Source organism: Bombus bifarius, unplaced genomic scaffold (assembly GCF_011952205.1).
Source record: "Bombus bifarius isolate JDL3187 unplaced genomic scaffold, Bbif_JDL3187 scf7180000008193, whole genome shotgun sequence".
Classification (NCBI taxonomy): domain Eukaryota; kingdom Metazoa; phylum Arthropoda; class Insecta; order Hymenoptera; family Apidae; genus Bombus; species Bombus bifarius.
Window position 1 is genome coordinate 118,198 of NW_022884501.1, and position 26,227 is coordinate 144,424.

The 26,227-nt window shown below is 34.6% G+C and overlaps 1 long non-coding RNA gene across 1 annotated transcript; it reads left to right on the forward strand.

The window, feature by feature from the left end:
• The first annotated feature begins 1,129 nt into the window (after window positions 1-1,129).
• On the forward strand, window positions 1,130-24,366 carry LOC117209754. The gene is made up of 3 exons (XR_004487980.1): window positions 1,130-1,264; window positions 1,344-1,480; window positions 23,694-24,366. It is a non-coding gene; the product is annotated as an uncharacterized LOC117209754 (long non-coding RNA).
• Window positions 24,367-26,227: the final 1,861 nt, after the last annotated feature.

The following is a 26,227-nucleotide window of genomic DNA, read 5'->3' on the forward strand; positions in this document are numbered from 1 at the left end:
ATTCCGTGTAATTCCGAAGATATTGATTCCGCGGAAATTTCGAACTGTGGTTGGAAAAATTTATGCTGCTTCCGGAATGGAAACAGAGGAAGGACGTGGTAAGAAAAGAAGGATAAAGAACGTTAAGTTAAATAAACAGCCCGAAGGGCTTTTTGTATAAACCCAAAACTAAAATAATATATCTCGTTCCATCTACAAATCGACCGAGGTTGGGCGTATCGTTTAGGTCCCTCATATGTCAATACAAACCATCTCTCGAACTTTGTGAATCATATGTTCCTTTCCATACTCGCGTGAACGTTCTCAAAGATGTTTTGCGCATTGTACTATTAATGTCCGTGAAAAATGTATCAACTTTCCCGTTTCGCTTCAACATTTATTTCATTGAGGACATAAAACATTACAGAGTTTATGAATTTTATTCTACGCAGCTTTGCTTCTTTCTTTAAGAAAAGCTAATAAGTACTACGGAGAATGTGCGAGAATGTTACTTAAAATTATTAAAAATTCTAGTAAACTTGTAATGGACCTACCAATACATTTACGACGTATCTATGTTATAAATTTAACGTTTCATAGGTAAAGAAGAATAAGGTAAAGAATTTTAAAAAACTGCCATGACGCTATTTCAGCACGTGCATATTAGTTTGAATCTTATTTCCAAAACGAATAACTTTAAACGCTATTTACTAATAGTGTCGTTACCTTATTTTGTGTTGAATTAATAATGATGATTGAGTATGATGCGAAAATAATAAAAGAATTTAATACAGAACTTCGTTGAATATTATGTATGCTATGTATCGTCTATGTTAATATTCTATTTTTTCAGTTCCTGATACACCTACGTAATAATAAAAAGTATTGTAGCATAAACGAGAAATAATACAGATTTGGCGCTTTATTAAACTTCCAGGTTAATATTCTGGAATGCCGACCACCAAAAATTCAGAGTGTTTCTAACGTCCTCTACGATACTCGTCGTCTCAATCGTCGATTACTCAATCGTCGATAAGGATGGCATCTACAATGTACACCTCGTCTATACTATGGAACGTCACGTTACATGCTCTGCAGTACCGATCATTCAAAAGGTTTTTATTACGCCCCCTGCAATTTATAATTTTGCGTCGAGTGCAATTACTAGTTCGTTTGAACACGGTCCGTTTATTTAAACAAAATTTTAGTCGGTGTTTGATTAAATAAACTTCTGGATCGAACTCCTTTATCTGAACGTGAACTACTATTATGTGAACGAGAAATCGTAAGTAGTAAGGGGGACCAGTAAGTTCTTATTGTATAAATTTTAGTTATACGAAGTATTTATGATTGCCTCGTGACAGGTTCGAATAAACGAAATCCACTGTATATTCGATTCAAACACGGAAGTTGGTGAAGTTAGAAACAAAAGTACTGTAATTGAGACGAAGAACAGAATAGACGTGACATGAAGTACACCTGCGTGTCCCACGACCTAAAGGTTTGTGTATATATTTATGATTATGAAATTGAAAATTATTATACTTCGTTGTTACGAGGAAATAAAAATTTCTTCGCATCTAGTATATTACGTGCCGATTAATGATTGATTAAAACAATAATTTTGACTAAGAGCTACTACGCTCTTACCTTTCTAACCACGTAATCAGAATCATCGAAATTATTAATCGCATAAACTATTTCTTTATTTCTACTCTGATTACCACGAACAGATGTGCTACGAATAATGATCGGATTCCATCACTCCATTTTCTACCCATTTTCTAACTAATTGAATAATTGAACTAAAACGATACTTTAACATAATCTTATATTAGAAAATAAAACAAGGTCGTGTGTAAACATATTAGACTTGTATATTTAGTAAGTAATTGTCGAGTAACGTTTTATGCTTGAAATGAAATTAAGAAAATTTATAAGTTATAAAATATAAGGATATATAAGGATTAAAGTAAAGATTAAAAGACGATTTCTGAGAAATCTGCAATTATTATCATTGGCTTAGCTATTGTAGTATAACTATTTTTCTCATAAACTGGAGCTTAATACGTGTAAATTAACACGGTTCTCGAACAAAAACTAATACCAAGAAAGCGTAAACATTGTTTTAGCTTATAAAAAATATAAAAGCTAGAATAATGACTATCGTCATTGACTAGTGCTATTGCAGTAAATTAGTGAATGCGTCGCGTCTATTCCGTCTTATTTTATACTAAATTGATACCGTTGGCAATAACACTAAAACAGTGAAGAGTAGAGCAGACTCCGAAGCACGTCTAAATTTTAGAGCTTCCGGAACGGAATTATACGTTTAAGGATCTATTCATTCCGTTCTTTGTTCGTGATTTTAGATTTTGTAAAAATGATATTTTATTGTGATATGAAAAATCGAATACCCTACTACGTTTTTACTAACAATTTATTCTGTGTTCAATTCACGAAAAAATGTTGAGGTTAATAGTATCACGTTTTCTATTTTTTCAATCGAATGTCAGTATCTCACGTGAGATAGCGCTAGTTCCTTGGTCCATAGCAGAAGTGGACTTTTCTGAAATTTTTCAAAAGATGGCGCTCGCTAGAAGTTTTCTCCGTAAAAGATTTCGAATATAAAAACCATATTTATATCAAATGTTAAGGAGATAATTATAAACGATCGTAAGCGCAAACGTAACTCTTTTAGTCGATCCTTTTCTGAAAATTTCGTTCTCCTTAGAAACGATTACAAACACGAGTGCTCAATTAAACGATTCTTGAATTACGTAAGGTAAATTGGTAGTGTAGTAACTGCACTTTATCCTTTAAGCATTCAATCGATTATTCTGTTACGAAAAAAATAATCGAGTAGCAAAAGGAAAAAGGTTCGCGGAACGGAAATTCCTTCTGTCACGGCACGGAAATCGCGTTTCAAATCCTCAAGGTAAATCGCAAACATTACGACACGATGCGTATGTGAATCCTGAGGCGGATTCCTATCGACGATTCAAAAAAAAAAAAAAAAAGAAAAAGAATGCATACACGCATCTTTCTTGATTGCGATCAAGGCCTCGAAAAGTCCTCGTCGCTCGTTTCTCGGAAATTCTAATATTCCCTCCTTAAGAGTTTCTTCACTTATATATGTATATATCGATAATAGATAAAATTGTTTCACAATCACTTTAGAATGAACCTAATTTAACGATAATACTATTTAATAATATCAAAGGTACTCTAACTTCAAATAATAACATCTAATAATACTCAACATGAATTTGTTCGTATTAAATAACTACTAATTTTTTATTTTTAATTTTTCAAAATTTGTATTATTAAATAAGTTACCATTCTATCAATGATATCCCATTCCCTGTATTACGTTACACAGATATAATCATACTCTGATCAATATAGTAACTAGCAATAGTTACTAACTAATTTAGCTGAATTTAGCTATTTTGTTGATAGAAATTTTTTAACATTAGAAATTATCTATTTCGTCGAATCTTATTATGCAATGTTATAAAAATACCGTAACAAATATTATTTTTATTTTTCATTCAAGTAATAGCCGATGTGTTACATCTGATTTTGCTTCGATAAGTAGACCCAAGCACATTAGACAGGTGTGACTTCGCACGTAGTAATTAGTGTCGCGTTAATGATGGTCGCGCCTTCTCTCGTTAGAAATTCAAATGGCTTAACACGCAGATATTTCTCTAAACTCATCTTACGTAAACCGTTTAGAAAATCCTCGTTTCGATCCATTTGAATAACGCGACTCGCAATAACCGCAGGATACTCTTGACATCGTTCTAATTGGCGCCACGTGACAATACCTATGCCTTCGAAATCTGTTCTTCAACTAGCTTTAAAAATTAGCTCGAATCGATTCAACCAATCGATGTCCTTCTTCTTGTCTCTTTTTTTTTTTTTTTTGCTATGACTAATTACATCATGGTCATAATACCAATTTAAACATCATGCATCGAAGCGTACGTGCCAACTGTCGAAGGCTAATTTACGTATTCGTCATTTACTCCTTTTTTTTAATAGCCTGAAACAGGAAGAGAAGACTATTTTTCTTTCCTCTTCTTCTTCTATAAAAAAATGTTTGCATATTCATAAATACAGATTGCAGGAAATATGACGAGTCACATTGTTCATCTTTTACGTGCGAGTAATTATAAAATCCATCGATTTCCATCGATTCACTCGCGAGGATATAACAGCTGTATATGTAACATTTTTTTGACATTGTATTTTACATATATATACAGGGTGGTTGGTAACTGGTGGTGCAAGCGGAAAGGGGGTGATTCTACGCGAAAAAAGAAGTCGAAAATATAGAATAACAATTTTTTTTTTTAAATTTTTCCATCGAGACAACGATCTACTGTGAGGTCCGTTATAAGACGCGAGACGAGACGTGATAAAGTGTACGCGTACCGAGCGAAAATTCAAAGTGGATTTTCTCGAAAACAAAGCCTCAAACGAAAAATTGTTATTCTATATTTTCGACTTCTTTTTTCGCGTAGAATCACCCCCTTTCCGTTTGTACCACCAGTTACCAACCACCCTGTATATTATATTATATTCAAATTGTTTTGGCACATAAAGACAAATATTGTTAAGGTGTAACTGTAACGTAATTGCAATTTATTCATGTTCATTCTTATTAAGGAAAAGATATATATATGTACATGTATATTTTCACCGTACTCTCTTTCCTTAATAAACATGAAAATGAGTAAATTGCGTTACATTTTCACGGTATTTGTATTCACGTGCCGAAACAATTATGAGAGCTGTGATATTCGATACTTCAGTTGGTGTATGTAGACTTTTGCTACTGACCACGTAATATAATAATAACATTTGTAACAAATGTTATTATTATATTAAAAGTATCCGCTAGGAGGCATTTCGTTCGGATAATAAAATATTTAGATAGCAGAACGTTCGGAACGTACGGACGTTTTGATATGAACTCCGCTGTAATTCCCCTGCTTCAAACTTTTTACCTATAACGTCATTATAATTGTGAATACAAACGTGAACGACAAGTTTCTTAAACGATCGCGCGTGGTAGATGGTCCTTTAGAGACGGGAATACGCGTTACGCGCACAGTTCTTTATGCGGATAGCCGCGCATACAGGCGGCGCGTTTAAATTCAAACCGTTCAATGGTCAATAAAAGTTTATTCCTACACGCGTGGCAATGAAAATTTATCGCATGGCTGTGATATCATGCGAAACGAAACGCAGGTGCGCCGGATCGTTGCCGCGAATTCACTTGCGGTTTCTACAAAAACACAGAAACGCGTAGCCCCTTTCACGCCGGCACACCGCCGTTAAACTCTGTTCTTCGGCATTTCTTTCTTCCTTTTTTTTTTATTCTTTTTCTCTTTTAACTTAAAAACGATATTTTCACCGTTATTACATAACGATTCAATCTCGATTGTCACAATTCAGCGGTTCGTACTATTGTTGAAATATCTTGGAACGAGTCTGTATGTTGGCCAAAACGCAGAGAAAACGACGCCAGAAATAAAAGATAAGGAAGAACCTTACGTATCGTGGAAGTTTACGACCATTCGTTATTCCTGGCTTTATTCATAGCCGAATCATTTTCCAATGAACATTTTACTGTTACTGCTCGTCGTTTCTCCGGTTTCACGTATGCTGGAAATTTTGTATCCGCGTGAGCTCGCGTTACGAAAGAATTAAATTGGAAAATGGTACTTTCAATTCCTTTTCTTCGTATTTCGTAGTTTCGTGAAATTTCGCGACGTTCCTTCTCTTTTTACTTTTCGATTTATTCCTTTCTCTTTCGCCACCGTTTTTTACATTTTATTATTCGATTTTCATCGAAGGCGTATGGAAAATCGTTTGGAGGATTGACATTTTTATAAAAATGAAAATAAACGTTCTTAAATTTGCTCTGCACCAAGTTTCGTCAGGCACACTGCCGTCCATAAGTCATCAAACATTTGCCTACTCCGTGCAAACTGATTTTTACAACGTGGATACTTTTAACATTGCGTAATCTTAATATTTGAAACGTAAATACTAACTTTATTTTCTAATATAGGCTATTTCATAATATAAAATTTGTACTTTAATTGTAACCGTGAATAACTTAAGGATAACTAATAAAATTAATGGAAAAAGTCGTATCTGTATTTTAATAATAATCGTCTTGCTCAAGATAAGCGTATGTCCAGCGATTTATAAGACAGAAGCGTTCTCGCTATGAAAATGTAATTACATCGGACGATGATAGAATACGAATAAAAATAGTAAACACTTGTCGGAAGAATTTCCTAATATTACGATAAAATTTAGATGACAAAACTTTTGCGCAGTATCGAGATTCGTAGTGGTAAATTTACAAATAATTATCAGGTCTGAGGAAAGTAACGGAATTACAAGTTTCACTGTGAAAGTACGTCATCGTGAATAATATATTTTCACAAGGCGAAGTTTCCTCGAAAAGCAACGAACGGAAATTACGCTTTGCAAGTACACTGTTATCGTGTCCTGAGAAAAAAATGACCACTGATAAGAACACACGTGTTCGAAAGACGAAACGATCGCTCCCTCGAGTCGTATTAACTGCACACAATCGAGGAATGTCGCCTTCGAGTGCAGAAGCACCTAAAATCGCGAATATATTTCAAAACTCGTGAAACACGATTCTACGTGGCTTCCGTACGCTCCAATCGTAGAATTCTTAGCGTAACGAATTAGAAATGAAACAACGAAACAAGCTCGTACCTGGTGCAAGATTAACGTTAACTTAAACAAACAAAACAAAAAAAAAAAAAAGAAAAAAAAACGCAGATACGTTGAAATGGAAAATATCGTGAAACTTCGAAAAAGATTAAATCGAGGATAGAAGTTGATTGAAAATTATCGAAAGGTAGATATATCAGGTCGTCCGAAAAGATTCTTTCGTTCTATAAGGAAATAGTGGATGCACAACATTTTCCGTTTTATATTGTTTTATCAAATTACGTGTGATACATTTTGTTCTATCAAGATAAGGATTACAACGTTCGACAGATTAGCTTTCATGTTTGTACGAAGATGCGTCGTTGTAAAAGACGGGTCTGTAAAAGAAAGATACTTTTCGGACAACCTAATATTTATAGAAACATAAATTTCTCGAAGTTTAATTATGATTATCGTAAAGATAAACGAAATTAATAACAGAGTACGAAAGTTTATTTTCGTATCTTTGGTTCTTATTCTTCTATCGTTATTGGAAAATTCATTTTTCTACGAGAGACTGTGTACAAGCTGAAGCTCGTTACGTCGATTCCGATATGCGTATGTACGTTTACGAGAAAGGCTTAACATGCAGTTGCATTCGATTGAATCGAAAATCAATTCCCGTGTATCGTCGTCGTTTTGTCGACGAGGCACGTCCCGATGCTCTACGATACATCCAATCGACTCTTTGCAATTTAATTACCAATAAAACTAAAAGATTAATGATTTTGATAATGGTGAATTGGTTGCGGGAAAAATGAATTAAACGATAGGTTCATCGGCAATCTGTAAAATGAATCGGTTCGTATTAGTCGAATATAAATCAATTCTCCGATATAGCTGCGTTTAAAAATATTTAATTTCCCAATAAATAACCGAATCACGTTTCGAAATTTAATCAAGCCAAATAAAGATACAATATTATTTTAGGAATTTGTGATTTAGATTTGCGATGTGAAGCGTACATAGGCGAAATTAAATTCCAAACATTTATTAGATAATGTTAATCAATAGCCGTGTTAGTAATTATTTAATACATATTATTACGTTCCTTATCGATTGTAAGAATTATTTACGCAAAGAGCGTAAACCTAAATTCTTGTGATTAAAAAAAAGGTAATTACGAAAAATCGATAAAAGTTTGTTCCAAGTAGTATGCAAAATTACTGTAATTAACGCAGGAAGACAAATTTTAAGAATCAGCCCAATACATTATTATAATCTACGTCAGATGCGATGTTCGAAAAATTTGTAAATATAATAGCGGTGTAGATGGAAATTTGAGAATTTCTTACTTGTAAAATAGAAAATTCGAAACAGATATTTGCACAGAACTAATATAGGGTAATTCCAGAACATTGTCTGGCTGAGTAAGTACATTAGTACTTAAATTATCCGACCTTATCAGGTTTACACGCCATTATCGTTGTCTGATCTTTCAATTTCTTCTTTGTCTAAACACGAGTCGTGTGTTATCCATACTGTATTTGAACAACGAAACGATATTAGTGCACAAACATAAATACAGAGTATTCTCGAGAATAGGCTGACTAAGCGTACATAACCAGAAATTAATAAAATAATCATGTTTATTTTGAAAATTATTCAATTTAAAAATGATTAAACGTTCGATTTATAATTTTCGTAGTAGATATAAATAACAGCGTACGTACGTACGTAAAATTAACCGGATTTCCTACTGCGTAGTTGAGTTTTCCAAGAACAACATATGCTAAAAATTTCTTGAACACAAATGGAAAAAACAAGTCTTACCGTTCCGTAATGAAAAGGAGAAGAAAACGTATCGCAATTGGAAATAACTTGTAAAAGATGTTATTAAAAGTTATCCACAGATTTGTTAATATTATTATTCGTAAAATCCGTGTTTCATAATATGTTGGTAATGATGCAATAAGTATAATCTTAAAATGTCATTTCTTACGTCTCATACTTGAACAGGAAAGATAAAAAGATACGGAATTATCAGCGTGAAGTGCGTATGTGCCACATATTATTGGATTTACATTAACTATCCGATTCGTACATAATTATCAGCATCAGGCATCGAAATTTAGTAATTCTTTTTATGGTCCTAATGACTCGTACCGGTCATAAGAGGGCGATAATCGAAAACGATCGTTTATTTTTGCTCGGTAATGTCCACGTGTTGATAAATGATATCAAAATACATCTAATACTACATGTTTGCGTGCATGTGTACTCGATGATTTTGATTTCTAGAACGTAAATTATCCTGTTGGGAATTATCAGAAATATACTATCAGTGTAAGAATTTTGAATTATCGTAACTCGCTTAATTACGATTTTTTAGCAGCTTCCTATTGCGAAAAATGGAATATTCTTCATTTACATTTCGATAGAATATTTTCAGAGTATTGAAAATTTGTCGACAAAAACGATTGAAAATATTCAAATGGCGTTTACAATTTTTTAATTATTTAGCACAATAAAACACGGACATTACATTTTGCTCGTAATAATTAACAATACTCGTAATAAATTTTCCAATATTGAATATCAAAGTAAAAACTTGTGGCGAGAAAATAATCTAAATCGGATTAAGTACCTAAATATTATACACGAGTACATGAATACATTAAATACATAAAAAAAAATAAAAATAAAACATACATAAACATAAAACAAAAATAAAACAAATAAATACATTAGTATATACAGAGAATCGTGAAATTTGCAAAAATGCATTGCCAGCACGGAATAAGAATTGTTTCAAATACATCTGCACTTTTTTATTACATTCAATACGACAAACAAGGTAGCCATACGTGTAAATAACTACGAAGCAGTTTTAAAATGCAAACATTTTCCTGTTCAGTTTATTTATAGTTATCGTACGAATATGTAAGTCGCATGAAACTATGTGTCGAATGTCAAGCGAATTTTAGTCGCAGCTTTTAAGTACGCTTATTGTGAAGTACGATTAAGATATCACGTCGACCCAGTATGCAAATCCAAGTCACTGTACCACAAATCTTATAAGCGTACTGTTATCGTTCTTGTTAAACGCGTGACAATTCTGTGCCAAGAATAAATTAAATCGGTCGAATGGTTGTATCAATAGACTATCAGAAAATTTATCAAATGTTGTATATTTCGACACGTTAACACATTAAACGATATAATTATACGCTTTTACGCGCGTTTAATCGTGTCTTAATTTCTAATCATTTCTCTTAACCGATCGAGTAATTCAACGAATAAATCAAAACATATTGATATAACTCGTCAGTATGTTATTAAATGAAACTTAATCTCAAAACGAACTTCGTTGATATTTTAAATAAAATCAGCAGTATCTGGCTATAAAAGTCGTTCGGTAGAATAATTATCTTCGAATTGGCAATTTATTATGATATTTACGATTTTCATAGTACCGAAAGATATTAAAGCCAACATTTAATTATTGTAATGAATAAACATTACATTTAAATAGACTAAATATTTCAAATAAATTAAACATTTCACGATAGCATAAAGAAATTATAATCTGTTTGAATCTATTTCTTTTTTTTTTTACTCAAGTAAGATTTTAATTAGAAATATAAAATTACTATAATGTTAGAGGCGAACAGGTGTTTTAACTTGGGGAAGTAACAGTTATAAAAATGGTTTCAAGTACGGTTATTTCCATTGTGAAAAATAATTCTCAAGCTAACAATTGTGCGATTAGATTTTTTTTTTTCATTAAATAATTTTCACGTCGTAATTACGTCAAATAGAAGAGAGACCGCTTCTTTTATGCTGAACGTTAGCTTTGCTCTTATTTCGGAGCTCAGCTTTTCCTATCGCAGTTAGAAATACGAGTGCTTCCTTCCTGTTTGTCTAAAAACTTTCCTGCCAACGTGATAAAAATTTCAATCGCTTATTCGTTATTTATTCGTTATTATATCGTTATTTGAACTTTATTCAGAGAGTTTAAGTTAAATTCGGAACAAAATTATCGATCGTAATGGCTTAGTAATAAACGATAATATAAATCGCACGTTAATCGACGATCGATTTTCAAATAGAAGAAATTTCTTCCATTTTGCTTTTAATCGTCGATGAACAAATTTTTGGAACTTCTTCGTGCACAATCTTTATCACTGTTAAGCTAGATGAACATAAAATATTGTCAAAAGTTCCTTCGATTCTTTCAACTTACAGTACACGAATTGTGTTGGCAACTAAGTGATTGCGAATTTTGTCATTACGTGGTATCGACAAAATCCGCAATCACTTAGTTGCCAACACAATAGCTTGTCTGTATCTGTTCTTAAGTTCAGTCAACTGACATTTCCCACAATATCTCTCTGCAAGAATTATTAGACACTAGCGGATTATATTTGGAATTATTTTTTCTTCTATCAAACGACCGTATAAATTGCTTAAAATTCGCTTGTCGAAAGTACCCTGTAATCCACTTAAATTGTCTACAAAATTATTCGTCTCTTAAATAATTCTAATTAAGCCCGTTCTCAAAATAGTTGCCAAATAAAATCCTATTAAAAGTAAGCGCTCTGTAAGCTACTTAAATCGCTCGTCGTATAATTTTACTCGATTCAGAAATTCTTGAAATATCTTTCGAATAAAATATTGTACAAAATACCCTTTAACGCTTACCTTCTTCCGATATATATTTTTCACCAATTTTCATCTTTAGTCAAATAACATTTGATAATAATATATGATAATATTGTTTATGCGTGTTACAAACAATAAAATATTATTTTTCAAATAGTATTCGCTCTAACGTAAACTGTTCGCTATTTTATTGCCCTATCGTCGAAACGTCTAAATTTCGAAACATAGTAACTACGTCGACGTTATTAGGTATTTAAAATTAAAATGCAACAATAATTAAGATAAAATTGAATCAACGCGTCGTACGCGTCACTAGCAGAAAGCGATAACTTGCCAAATCGTTGGCTCGTTCGATAATTCTGATCAATCTGAACATTCCAAAAATAATTAAAAACGTTCAAACAACAAAATAAAAGAGACTTCAAACAACGTAATACATTTTCTAAAATCCCATTCGACGTTCGTACTTACTTAGCAGGCATAATAAATGTAAGGACGCGTAATTTGCATAACGACCTCACCTAAAGTCACGGTCGTCTCGTGCAGCAAATCTTATAAATATCATGTGCAAAAGGTCAGACATCGGTAGAGTCGTGAACAATCGTGTTGCATTGGTCGACAATGCCGCGTACAATCGGTGTAAAGGTAGAAAGTGAAGGCATTCATTGGTCACAATCTGCTCCCCGAATCATTATACCTGGATAAACCGCTTACATCATAATCAGCATCTCATTATACCTTCCCTATTACTCATTTCGCTTCTTGAGTTTTCGTCGTGCATATTCATGAACGACCTTTTATGACTGTCACCCGCGTGTTTTGCTTCCTCTTTCGTCCCAAGGTTCGAAAACCAACGCGCTACCATGTCGGCCAGGTTTCTCCATTTCCACGCGTTTACCATCTTAGAAATGATAAATTATAACAATTTTATATTAGAGATTGATTGTTTGTAACATTGGAATTTCACTTGCTTGCAAGAGGCAAATTATGATTCATTACGGTCTCTCACTTTGATCTGAAAATCAAAGACTAATAATTACGATGTAGATCGCTCGCTATCAGTGTAATGATATAGCAATATGTAAAATGTAAGTAATGATATACAGCTACATATGAGCATAATAAAATATGATTTAGGAAATATGGATGTATGATCTATGTCGCACGAAATTATAGACGCTTAATAATGCAATTGAGATATTATTATGGGAAAAAATGGAGAAACTTGAGGCGTAATTTTTAAATCATAGCGTTTCCTTAAACATCTGGCAAATAACAAATTCGATGCTCGTAAAGATCTGTGATCTAGCAAAGTGAGGGAAATATTTAAAAGTACTCGCTATACTATATAATTTAATTACGTAGAATGAATTTTGAGCGGAATAGAGTGGAAAAGTTTCGAAGGTCAGGATTTTAAAGTCAACAACAAGCGTGCGTCTACAAATAGCACTGAAATTACAATTGCAAATTGACGTTATTATATTATTACGTTTGCAAAATTATATACTGTACTTGAGTTACGTTTACAATTTACGAAATGTTTGCAAAAGGACTGTTGCATACGTTTTCGAAAATGATAAATTTCTCTGTACGAAGAGATAAAAAAATTTAATATGCTCAGAAAACATTGAGTTTTATCTGTATAAATAAATACGATGATCTACGATGCGGATTCAAAAGCGAAACATAAAATCAAATTGTCGTAACTCAAAAACAAACGTTTATCCCATTTATAAGCTCGTGTCATCAGACATCGTAACATAAACTGTTCATCGATTCGCAGACAGAAATTAACGTCTATTTACAAGGTTTACTGCGACTCGTTTTCATTCGATTTTAATTATCCGACATAAATAATTTTTAAGGCTCGATCCGCTAACTACCAGGAGGCGAACAAAAAGTGCTTTACCGCTTCATCGAAGTACTATCTTTATCACGATCTTAAAATTCGTTCCTTTCTCGACACTTCCATCGTACGTAATAATTCCTAATAAGCTATTAATTATAGGCTCGATGACTCGACAAATCTTCTCCGTATCGTATAATCACGATCATCCTCCAACTCTTGCTCATCTATCGATAAAAAGGAAACTAATTATTTATTTTTCATCTATAAATACACACGATGTTCGCTAATTAACGCTAATAACACTGTGTAGTAATGTAAAGAGAGAATTATAGCTACCAGTTGATCACTGCTATGGTCTTCGAATTTTTATGTCCTCGCGTTCAACGAGTAAGAAGACATTCGATAACTTAAAAAAAAAACTTTAGCATGACGTTGAAAAGAAATACATATATATTAAGTATTACGTTAATTATTATATCAAATATACATATACATATCAATTATACATATATGTCAATGATTCTTTCATATTCTCCTCAAACGTAAATAATTTTATAACGCTAGAGAAATAGTTGGTAAAGTCGTAAACAGCGTAAAGCTCATAATAGAAATCGTAATATTCGTAGCCTCGTTATCACGCAAAAGTCGCGATAAATGTTTAAAAGGTCTGTTTGTCGCATTTCGAAATAGCAAGCCTTTATCCTCTTCTGTGTTTTTCACAAATGTTTTTCTACCACTTAGAAAAAGAACGCTGACGATTAACAGCGTGAACGATAATAAGCACCTTGTATGTATTTATAATCTCTATAACGATTAATGCACTTCTTGCAATCGCATAATTAAAGCCTATAAACAATTTTCGTAATAAATTCGCGTTAACGAACTCTCATTCCGGTTCTTACCGGTGAGGCGGAGTAAAACATGCCCTAGCCGCGCTCGTAAACCATGCTCTTGTACCATGATCGGTATGGGAAAGTACGAGTGTATACGGACAAATCACATTTTCAAGAATCCTTGCCAGCTCGAGTTACAGGCGCGGGCAGTTTGCATGAAAATTTAACGCTCGAAAGCGTTGAAATGTCGTCGGAAAACGCGGGTACCGCGATCGTAAGACAGAAAATCGACGCCGATAGACGGGCTAGGCTTGGCTTGGAACAGCGGCGAGCGCCGCTCTGAATCGCAATTACAGCAAATGCAAATTACCGTGCGGCTCATGGCCTGACATGAACTGGTTCAACGTGTCATTATTGTTTATTAACGCGAACGCTCGCCGTTTTTATCGCCAACGAGATGCAACGTCGTATTAAGAATAACAGCGAGGCCATATAAGTACGTCCACTCGAACAATAATCCCACGCTCCAGACTATAACGGTTTCCGTGCAGCCGATAACTAGAAAATTCATTTGCAACTTTTAACGTGGAACGACGAATAGAACGACACCTGTGAGGATGCCACGTGTTGGCGAAATTCGAACTGAAAATGTACACGGGTTGCTTCTGTTTCTGTGTTCATAAGCGTCTCACGGCGATGTTTCTGCGATGGGATTGGAATTCTTGACGATGGGCTTGGGACGGAGTTTGTGATCTTTCTTCCTTTTTTTCTTTTTTTTTTTTTTTTTAGGGGTATTTTAAGTTCTATGTTAATGAGTTCGAAATTTGGACAATATTTTTAGAAATCTTTGAATTAATTGTCACTTGTCAGTGGAATGTAAAGCGGCTGATAGATTTAAGTTTCGTTAAACTTTTTCTTGGACTACTTTCACGATCGCTTTCTCGAAGTGATTGTGAAAATAGTCTGATATAGTCTTCAAACCTCGGGAAATTAGCTTTAAATTATGTATATTACTTTCTAAGTCAGTCAGTAAAAGCGAATCCACTGACAAAGATTCTGTCGAGACTTTAATATTCCGTTTCGCTTTCTAAGATTCTGACTGTTTAAGAGATTTCAACAGATCGATAAGTCACAGAGTAATACTCGATCAATAGTATCGATAGATACTGTACAACGTGTTACATCGGTATGTGTATATGTTATTCAGTAACCACCTGTTTCATCGGAAAGCCATCAAGAGAAGAAAGATAACCGAATAGTTGAAATTCGGACCGAAAGTGTTAAAAGATTTAAAAAATATTTTCATTTGGAAGAAGGTCGTAAAAAGTAGCGTAGAGGACTTAGATTACGTCCGATTTATTCGAATTACCGATCCTTCTCATTTAGAAATGAATTTTTTTTCAAACAATTTCTATTTGAACCTCACAGAAGCCAAGTTAGTTGATTTTATCGAGGTTAATCGCGTGTTAACGTTAACCCAGATGTGTCTATCATGCTTAATTTACTTGTAATTTTATTTTGCGATTTCTCAACACTATTCGCTGTCCAACACCATTCTAGAAAGATAGCCATCTTTTAAGAAACAAGCTAATACAGAATTTAATCAGTAAATTGGTAGATTTTCAGCTTACACGAAAGAAAAACTACGTTATTTCAAAAATACCAGATAAATTTGAACATGTCTGAATTAATCGTGTATCCTTATACGAAAGTTAAGAGATCTTCAGAAAATTAAATTAATTAATTTCCAAGTGACTTATTTATTTTCTATCAAAAAATTACTTCTCCCACGCTATATTAAAGAAGAACAACGTTAACGATTGATAGGGACGTTTGTATGTTCATAATAAGAACATAATTCAACGAGTTAAGAACGAATTTCACCGATTTCTCACGCTAGCACCGTAACTATTTCACAGTCTCCGAAGTTTCCCTTCTGCTGGGAATGGCGCTCGTGCAATCGGACCGAAAGAAACGCGAGACTGAAAGTCAACAACAGCTTGTAATCGCGCGAATTAACGCGCGTGAGTGCCGGCTGAATGCGACACGCGAGTGTCTATTCTTAAGAACTCCCATTGATATGCAAACTCAGCTACGGCGTGGCGCGCGCTAGATAAGCCTTATCAGCGCGGCCTACCTACTTACACGCGTAGGAGCTGCTGGTTCATGTATTCGTGGCGATTCAAACAACTTCGTAAAGCTTCGATTACGTTAATTAAGTATCATAATTTACGATCATTTTCTCTGTTCTCGTCGTAGTAACGACCCTGTTGTCCTCTATGTCGATGATCCTTCGTACGAACCTTATTAATAGACTGCGGAATTTTATGCATTTATACGTAGGAAATTTGAAAGTGCAAAATTCCACGGAATGCGCATAATATGAAAAAATAAATAAGATATACAAAATATGAAGCGTCCATGAAATATCCTTCTCTGTGACGCGATGGGTAAAGCTTGCCGTGAATTTTCCCCAAGTTCTATCTTTTTAATTATATGTTCAAAGATATGAATTCGCATAGAAATACGCGGTATACTTATTGGCAAGTCGTTAGTAAACTATGAGCTTATTGTCTTTCTCGTTTCGTAGAAACTTTTATATTGCTGTTTGAAAAAATCTCTGTTCTCTATTATCTTTGTTGATTTGGGATTTTGGAATGGCTTTCATCAGGTTATTATCAGATACTAGTTATCATGATGTACTTCAAGTATTATTTGGGATTAATCGAATAAATCAGTGTTTTTTTCTTTTGTTGGTTACTGTAACAAAGAATTAAACGAATCAGAATATGTTTTCCTTATTATAATTATGTGAAAATCTTTCTTTGTGCTCATAACTCGCGATAATTACACGTAGACATTCTGAGGCAGTCCTCAGACTTGTTTTTTAATATGTTGAATACCGCAAGAGAATCGAAAAAAAGAAAACCGAAAGAAAAGAATGTTGGATGTCGCATTTAAATATATGTCACGTTCCAAACCGTATTATAGTGTAATATATGTACGTTAATTATTATGATTTATTTCCTTTCATATGTTTCATACTACATGGTTTACGATAGCCAATAAAAATAAAATTTATGGTAGGAATAAAGATATCAGTTCTAAGGAAACGTGTGTACAAACAAAGTTTTCAGGAAGGACCAAGAAGAATATTATTCGTACTATCTTGAGCTTTCCGCGACGAACAAAGTCTACGCAGTAAAAGTGATGACATATGCCAAACATCACGTGCTGTGTTTGCTTTTATATTAACTTGTAAATAAAATTTACTATTTTTCTATAATGTTCAAGAGAGATACCAGAAAGGATCATGAAGTGTCAGAAGCTATTAAAACAAAAATGAAATATTCTTTATTTCGTGAGAACGCTTCCTTCCCATTTGTAATTGTAGAGAGATAGTACTATGGAAAAGTAATGATAGTGCTGCATTCTTAACGCGCATTCATCCGAAGAAAGTTGCGCATATTTTTGTTATCTATTGTTAGATAACCAGCCTTTTACCATAACCGAATCAGCAAGCTGTCCTAACTACTTTCGAAAACGTGTTACTCGTCGCTCCATTAATTATCCTCTCAAACATCAAATTCCCATCCTCGATTAATCAATTACACATTCCAAATATTCGTCTCTCACTAAAGGTACGTATGTTCACGCGAGTTACGGAATAAAGAGGGATGTTTTATTTTGACTTTTATTAATATTTAATGTGCTTTTAAAGAATTCATACCGTATCATTGATAACGCGGCAATTAGCAATTTATTCCATCCGACATATTCTAATAAGTACACTGCTTTGAATATTCTTTATACGTATTTGTGTATTACGCGCATTCTATAGATTTCTGCACTTTTAAACTTCCCTAAGACGCATAAACATCCGCGGTGTAAGTATCAAAATAACCTGTTTCCCAGCCGGATCTCGACACGTGAATACCGGTAATCCAGAAAATAGAGAACGTGTTAATTTACCCAGGAGAATTCGCTAAACACGTGGAATTTCTCCGTCGACTGTAATGTTTCACGCGCCAGTTGCCAAAGAGGAACGGAAATAGGGAACATAATCAGCGATTAGTAATTACTTTAACGGCACTTTCTCGTCCGGTTGTCCTCTCTCGTTCCGCAAGAGACAACACGGGTTCCTCGTCCAGAAGCAGCTTCACGTTCCGTCAGACTGGAAATGCGAGGCTGTTGGCGAACGAAGGAAAGATACAAAATCGACGAAGGAGAAAACAAGATACGTGGAAACGAGGTGACGTAAAATCAAACATCGAGCCAAGCTACGGGGTTCGTAGCGTTCCGGCTCGTAAAGTAGCGGAAGAAACAGGGAATTCGTTTGATTTCTTCGTGCGGCAAAAAGAGCGGGAGTGCGTTGCACGTGCACCATCGCAAGTGGAAATTTAGAAAAATTGTTACTAATCGTTGCAAACAGCGGAACTTATAGATATTTATGGGAAACTTAACCCGTTGGGCGGTGAAGGCTCAACTCGGTTTCCCAATCTTTAAGTAAGTTTCTTTATTTAGAAATTCTGTAGTTTTTAAAATTATTCTTTCGTTCCAGTGGAAAGTAACTTGTATCATATTTTCATGCGCAAGCTAATCTGATTCTACGTGATTCGACTTTGTTAGTTATTTGTGAATCTCTTTGACGTAATAATTCCTTTGTTTAGGAATCCCTTATTTTTTATGCATTTTCTATTTCTGTTAAGATCAAAAGATGTTACAACTAAAGACGCAGAGACCAAAAGTAACTTGGTCGAAATTTATTTGTTTTTGTCGATTATGTGATTATATTGCTGGTTAATAGATCTCAAAAAATGTGTAGGATATACATAATTGCAAAAATATTAAGTTAGTCGAAAGTTCTATCGTTTTCGATCTTTTAATGGAAGGAAATCGATTGTTTTGCCTGGGATTTCTATTAATTTAATCTTGAATATAGTTACGACTATTGCCGGCTTATCTGGAAATTTATTTATTCCATTGATATTGAAAATGTTTCATTTCCCTTATTAATTAATTTTGTAATTAATTAAATTTTCTTACTAAATTTCATTGTTGTTCCTCCAGAGCCTCTACAGCCTGATTCCCAGTACTGAAAACTTTTTCTTTCCCAAGAGTTTTATAAATATTCAACAAACAGCCAATCTACTTAAAAATGTCTGTGAAAGTTGCTTTCGTTAGAAATTCTTTCTCCTTGATATTCTTATAAAATAAGACGACTAATTTTCTCATAGACTTATTTATTGAGCTTTTCAACAATTTTTAATATCACTTTTTACATCACCTATATCTCATACGTTTCAACTATCTCTGATTTCTCTGATATCCCCGATTGATGAGAGTTATCATTGTAGAAAATTGTATATAAAAGATTGTGTATAATTGTACAAAATCTGGCCTTTCAGAACTTTCAGAAAAATACACAGTACATCTAGTCGTTATAATATTTAGCGAGTTATATAAATCATTATTTTTATATAATAATACGAAATTGCATAAACATCCACGGTTTAATTTATCGTGTCTCACAGCGGGATTGTGTAACGAAGAACACGAACGAGTGGTTAAACTTCAAAAGAGAAGCAACCAAAAAAATAAAGAGAAGAAGGAACTTGAACGTGAACTTCTGGCGAGGATTTATTTATCGTTCGAACAGCGACGTTCGATCTGAAATATATGAAATTTAATATCCTTAACCTGCGTGCAGGTAGCACCGATATTACGTGTTGCAATAGATCGGTATCATCTGTTAACAAGTTGAATCACCGGCGAGAAAATAAATCTCGAGGTCTTGATTTATTCTTGTTCTTTTTTTCATTGTAAAGGATTTGTTTCTGGTTATCGACGAAGGTATGTAATTGATAAATTGGCTTTTCAGTCGGGTCGCTCGATGTATCGTTGCGCTCACGAATGAAGCTCGTTTCTTTGTCGCTTCGATACACTTTATTCAACTAGAAAATGATAGTATCGGCGATTAAACTCGGAATAACACCGGATGTTTTCAAGATAACGCGCCTCGAACATGTGGAACAACTAATGGCTTGAAAACAAGTCGTTCAACAATAGGGTTTTTTAAAGCTGATATCGATGTTCGATTGCATTCAATGACGTTTTAAATACCAAACATTATTTCGTGCTAATTCATTGGATTGAAAATAAAATGATTTATATAAATAAAATGATTGTGTTTTAAATCTTATGAAATCTTTTATCAATTTACGATATGCTCTTGTTTAAAATTATATTTTATTATAATAAAATATTAATGATTATGTTTCAATGAAATACAAATAACAAGTAACACAGTAATATAAATATCGAAATTGAAGCAAAAGTATTAAATCTAGATGTAAATACGTTTCTTTATGTGTATATATATAAATATTAAATCGATCGCCTGTTTGAAATTTTTTTAACTGATTTTACGTACCTTGCAAGGACTTTGACATAATTTAAGTAAATGAAGTCTGCTATTATACTTCTTTTTTCTCTCCATTTTAATTTAATGCTTATTCGTAATCGAAATAAGTTTATCCCGTTCTTTATGTAACAAGTATGTTACTCCATCGCTCGAAGAACGAGTACCCGCAAAGTACTCAAAATTATTGTAATTTCTTGATCACCTTACAATCTCGGAGCATCGTTCGACTACTTCATTTATAAGAAAACTATAGAGTCGGTGATCCGCAAAAATAACATGTATCTAAATTATAGTAATCTTTAGTCCATTTTCATTAAAAAAAAAAAAAGAGAAACAAAATAATCGTAGCAAAGAGTAACGAGCGAAAAACCTTCGAAAAAAGAAATATAATTTTCAACACAAATTGCTTTTAAAAATTATTATATCCTTGCCTCGGTATCGCGTACAACCACAATACATATTCATTAAAATTGCAGTATCGATAATTTCCAAGAATGAGGATAGCTTAAAATATGTATTTCTAAAGTAAATTACTTATAAGAATCATTATACTTTAACTGCAGTTCTTCTATATGCTCCTGATAAACCTTCACTTCTCTACCTATTTTCTACAATTGAATATTGCTCGCTCTTTTCTCCAAAATCTCTCTACCAAAATTTGTCAAATACAGCAACTCTTATGCATTAATATTCGGATTCCGCAGTGTTTGAGAGAATATTGCTTCATACGTTTGTTTCTAATAGCGTTATTGAATTGATCGTTTCTTTAACAAATTACAACACTTATTGTAATTAATAGAGACATAAAGTTTATTTATTTAATGCACGTAGTTTTCGCAGAATAAACGATAAACTAAATAAAGGCAGAATTTAAAATTGCGAAAATATCCGAACAAGCAAGATACATTGACACTATATAAAATATACGCACGCATGTATAATTTATATATTTGAGATATATAAAATTAACATAGAGATTTAACTTATCCATTATCCGATTATTTCTGCGATGCTGTTTACTATGTGCGTTAAATCAAATTTATCTTTCAACTAACTACGATGATACAACAATTAATTCAATAATATACTGTAATAAACAAATATATTACAAACCAGTAACCTCTCAAACAGCGTGAAATCCCAACATTGATACAAATCATTGATTTGACGAAATAAAAAAATTCTGAAGCTACAATCCGGCAATCTCAAAATCACTCTATCAGAGCCAAAGGTATTCTATTGGCTACCTAAACGAATCTACAACCCTTCCAAACACCGTGACGAAACAGCAATCAAATCGTCGCTGAAACAGGCGTAAAAATCTGGAGAAATAAACAAACGATGCTGGAAGAAAAAAAGGGAAAAATGTTAATATAATCCAATGAAATCGGATGCATGACCTTTTCGGTGTGGGCTCCGTGGGAGATAAGGACACGAAGAATGCACTCGGCCGATTTGTGTCTCGGGGCCGATGGCGGAAGGGGAGCTGAGTCCTGGTAGGTGCGGCCCTGACTGTCGGCTCTCTCAGCGAGCGAGTGCAGGTGCGCGGCCGCCAGTCTGTCGCCAGGGCCCCCACCAGATCTCCGTGGACCCTTCTTCGGTCCCACTGCTCTCCTTGCCCCTGCTGGAGGACCCAGAGATCGCGGACCCTTCCGACTGCCCCCCGCCACCCCGTCGCTGCTCTCCAGCCGAGGGAAGAACGAACGGGGACCCTGCGGCACCTTCTCTCTCGCTTTTTTACAAGTCAGGCCCCGTTCGCCTCTCGTCTCTCTGTCCGTTGTTCGTCCGCGTTCGCAACAGGTAGTGCGTACACGAGGGCCGCCTGTGAAACGAAACCGCTCACGCCTACCGCGCGCCTCGCGGATTTGCTTTTTTTAATGAAAATTCGGACTTGGCTAACCGCTAACGCGTTCTCTCCGCCTCTGTAACCGGTAACCCTTGCATCTCGCTAAAGACGGAATGTCGATGTGCCTGATCACTAAGATGGTGTTTAGGTCGCGGAGTTGGCGCCTGGTAATAGCTTCAGGTGGATTCTCGAGCTTGATGGATTTATGAGGGAAAGTTGGGTCGACCCCGCATTTTTGGAGAACAGGAATGATAAGATGCAGTTGAGATGTTACCTTTTTTTTTCTTTTTTTTTTTTTTGAGGATGATGCAAATATAAGGTGTAATGTATAGGATAGGTTGTTGGATATTAATCGACGAATATTCATGTTGGATACATTTGGAAGGAAACGCGTGACATTTCGTGCACCGTGTTTCTTTCACTTTTCGTGCTAGGCTACTGGGATTTCGTAAGCTGTTTGGGTATATTTAATAAGGATATGATGCATGATGTTTTAAGCAATTTGGCGGGGGAAGTGTTACTGCTGGCAATGGCTGCTGTTTGTTAGAATTGTTGGGCAATTCTTGTTTCGATGAAATCAAAGCCTTCCATGTCATTGATGTATTATGTAGCTCTTATATGTGAAAATATTCAGCGGTAATACTTGTCAATGGAATTAATGTTAATCGTCGTGAGATTCCAGTTGGCTCTTTGACATCCTGCAGTTTATATCGTTTCATAAAGGCACTTTAAATATGAATCAAGTATATAATCGATTGTCGACATTCTTTCGATGTCTACGATGATAATTACAATCCCATACAGGAAGGTTATGATAGATTCATTTTTATTGACTGTTAATTTTTATATTACTCGATAGCTAGATAGTATCTATTTAAATCAAAGAATCTTTTAATACGCGACAAGTAATAAATCCAGAAAGTCTTTTAACAAAACAACGACATAATTCGTTCTATGACTATTAATATTTTCGAAACCTTTAGAAGAATGAAAATATCATGTACGTATATGACTTAAAAATCAGTAAAAAGAAGTTACGGAATTCAGATTAATTTTGGATTGATGTAGAATTCATCAACAACGATCATTACTAATTAATACAGGATCAAACGGTATGGTATTAATTATGATGGAGTCATTATTAACACAAAATGAAAATTGGTGTCTATTCGATTTCAAACTTATTCCTCTGTAAAATAAGAAAAATACGACCTGTGTGGTTTTTAATTGCGTCTTAGCAAATATCTTTCGCTATTCGGCGCATTTTTCCCAAGTCTTTCCATCGATAGACGCGATAACGCATAATATATACGTTCAACCTTAGGATATCTCTACATCAGATATTAGAGCGAACGAGTAACTTTGTAGGCATGTCGTTATCAACAGGTAGCGGGACTACAGTCTATAGCAAAATAATAAGACTTCCAACAGGTGGTAGAGGCTTGGTTAAAACTGCGACTAAACCGAATAGATTAATGGCGCGACGGTTCGCGCGCTGACGACGATAAATCGAGGAGGACTCGTAAAGGTAAAACGTTGGAAGACGTTGGGTGGCCATGTGGCAAGGTAAGAGCCAGGACACATCTGAACTCGTCATGACCTGTGCGTGAGCTGAAGAAAAGGAACTGAAAGAAAATACTGGATTCTCCTACGCTTGAAAGCGGACCGAGTTTCGGCCATTTGAAATTCCTCGGTGGCTTAAGCCGCTACCTTATATTACCTGGCGCTCGTTCGAAGCCAGATTTCTGGATAAGGAAAACAAAACACACCGCTGTTTTGATGTTCACAGACACTGATGCTACGAAATATTCGCGCGAAATATTCCGAAGGCGAGAGATGATTCATATTGTTTAAAAAAAACATAAAGACTAATTTTATTATATTTAATTTTGACTGAAGCGATAAAACGACTGCTCGATAACAGTTTTAAGCAATATTTACGATTAATATCTTCGCTTGTAATTATCGAACCAAGCGCGTGGATTATAATTCAAAGAAATGTGAATCACAAATGGAAAGATATCAAAGGTGGATAAAAATTATTTTCATGTTCCGTATCTAGAGCAAATACTTTTTTTTTATTTAGTTGTTTACATTCACAATTTGTCCGATTTGAACATTTGGTAGAATTTTTTGGCAGAGCAAATACTTAGCATACACTTTTTTGCGCGGTATGTTAAAAAAAAGGATTTAAGACTTTAAAAGTCTTCGGTACTCGTAAAATATTGACACGAAACAATAAATATATCAATCAAAATGAGGAATACAGCAGAATTATTAAAGAACACGTTTATAATTTATCATTTACAATTTATAATGTAAACATTATATGCAAATAGGAGTAAGACACATTTCAAACCTTCTATAAACAGGAAATAAAATGTTATTTATGTCGTAATTTCTCATTAATATCGGTGATGACTTTTTCATTACAACATTTTCCTTGACATTTCCTTAATCAGTTTACATATTTCCCGATCAATTTTTTTATTCGTATTTATAGCACGTTACGCGATAATGGTTGAACCATTCGCAAAGTTACATTTTATCTCGAAGGAATTGATGTTGGGGCTCTTCATCCGAACAAAAATTTTTTACTCTTATACACAACATCCTGTATATAAATATACACGCGTAAACGTATGATTACTTAACACTAACCTAAATAATATACCACAAAGATCATAAGATAAAATAATAAAAGGTTCAGCGTTGCAAGTTTATTATTAAATATAATTAAAAAGCATGAACCAACTGTTCAGCGTTTAAAAAGATTTCAGTATACACATTATCTAAGACGATTATCATAACGGTACGCACAATTTCTAAATCGCTCCTAGCAATTTCACACACAAAAGTTACGATACTTCAAACTTCCTCAAACATCGGTCTATCAATCAGAAAGAAAAAAGAAATCTTTGATACATCCTCAATAACCTGTATTAAATTCTAACCATCCAATCTTAACTAAACCCTACATCCTCCTAAACAAAATTCAATCAGCCTTTTAAAATTCAACACCTGTACGAGCTTGACCATCATTACGGTTCCCTCGAATTTTCCCGCGAAACCGTAAAGCCCTGATTATTTCCAGTAACGTGTCTTCTTATGATGCTACAGTATCCCGTTCCTCCCGTATCGAATCGATAATTTTTGCGTCGTTTTTTTCCTCTCCACTTGAAGTCACTTGGAGCAGACCTCGCTTCCACACGTGAAACAGGGTGTCCTTCGAGAACGCAACAAGAGCGCCACGCGATGAAAATCACGGACCGCGAGCTTGGTTCCCTTTTTTCCATCGGTTCTGGCACACGGGAAACCGGCAGGTGTCAGTCGTCAACACTTTTTGCGCCGGTCCAGCTGTCAACGATCATTTTCTCTCCTGGGCGAATTTTCCGGCTCGGGTGTGCGCCACTGGTATACAATACTATACAACGGGGTGAAACGCGATTGTCTGAGAAGATGACACGCAAAGAGGACGTGACTCAACGTCCACTTTTACAGCCGGTTGCTCATTTCGGTCGGTGAAACGGGTCGTCCTTCGAGGAGGTCGGACTGGCCAGAGCAGAGAAGAAAAAAACGGCTCGTTGCCTTATGCAGTGTCAGAAACAATAGGGGTATCTATGGCGTGACGAAAAGATATCGGTTGATCTTCGCCAACCGTACATAATGACATTGTCATGCAAAAATAAACGAGCCGAGAAAAGTCCGATGAAAACGAAACGGACTATGCGTCGTTTATGGCAGTCCATGGACAATGATGTTTACAATGCGACACTATCGAATGTCCCAGCTGGGTGACAGCACTCGAGAATTTTTTGTTACCTGGCCTGCTCATTCATCGAATTGTGTTCCGAGTAATTGTAAAGAACTTCCGGTGAGAGTTTTCGACTGTTCCATAAATCATTTATCAAGAATGTGGA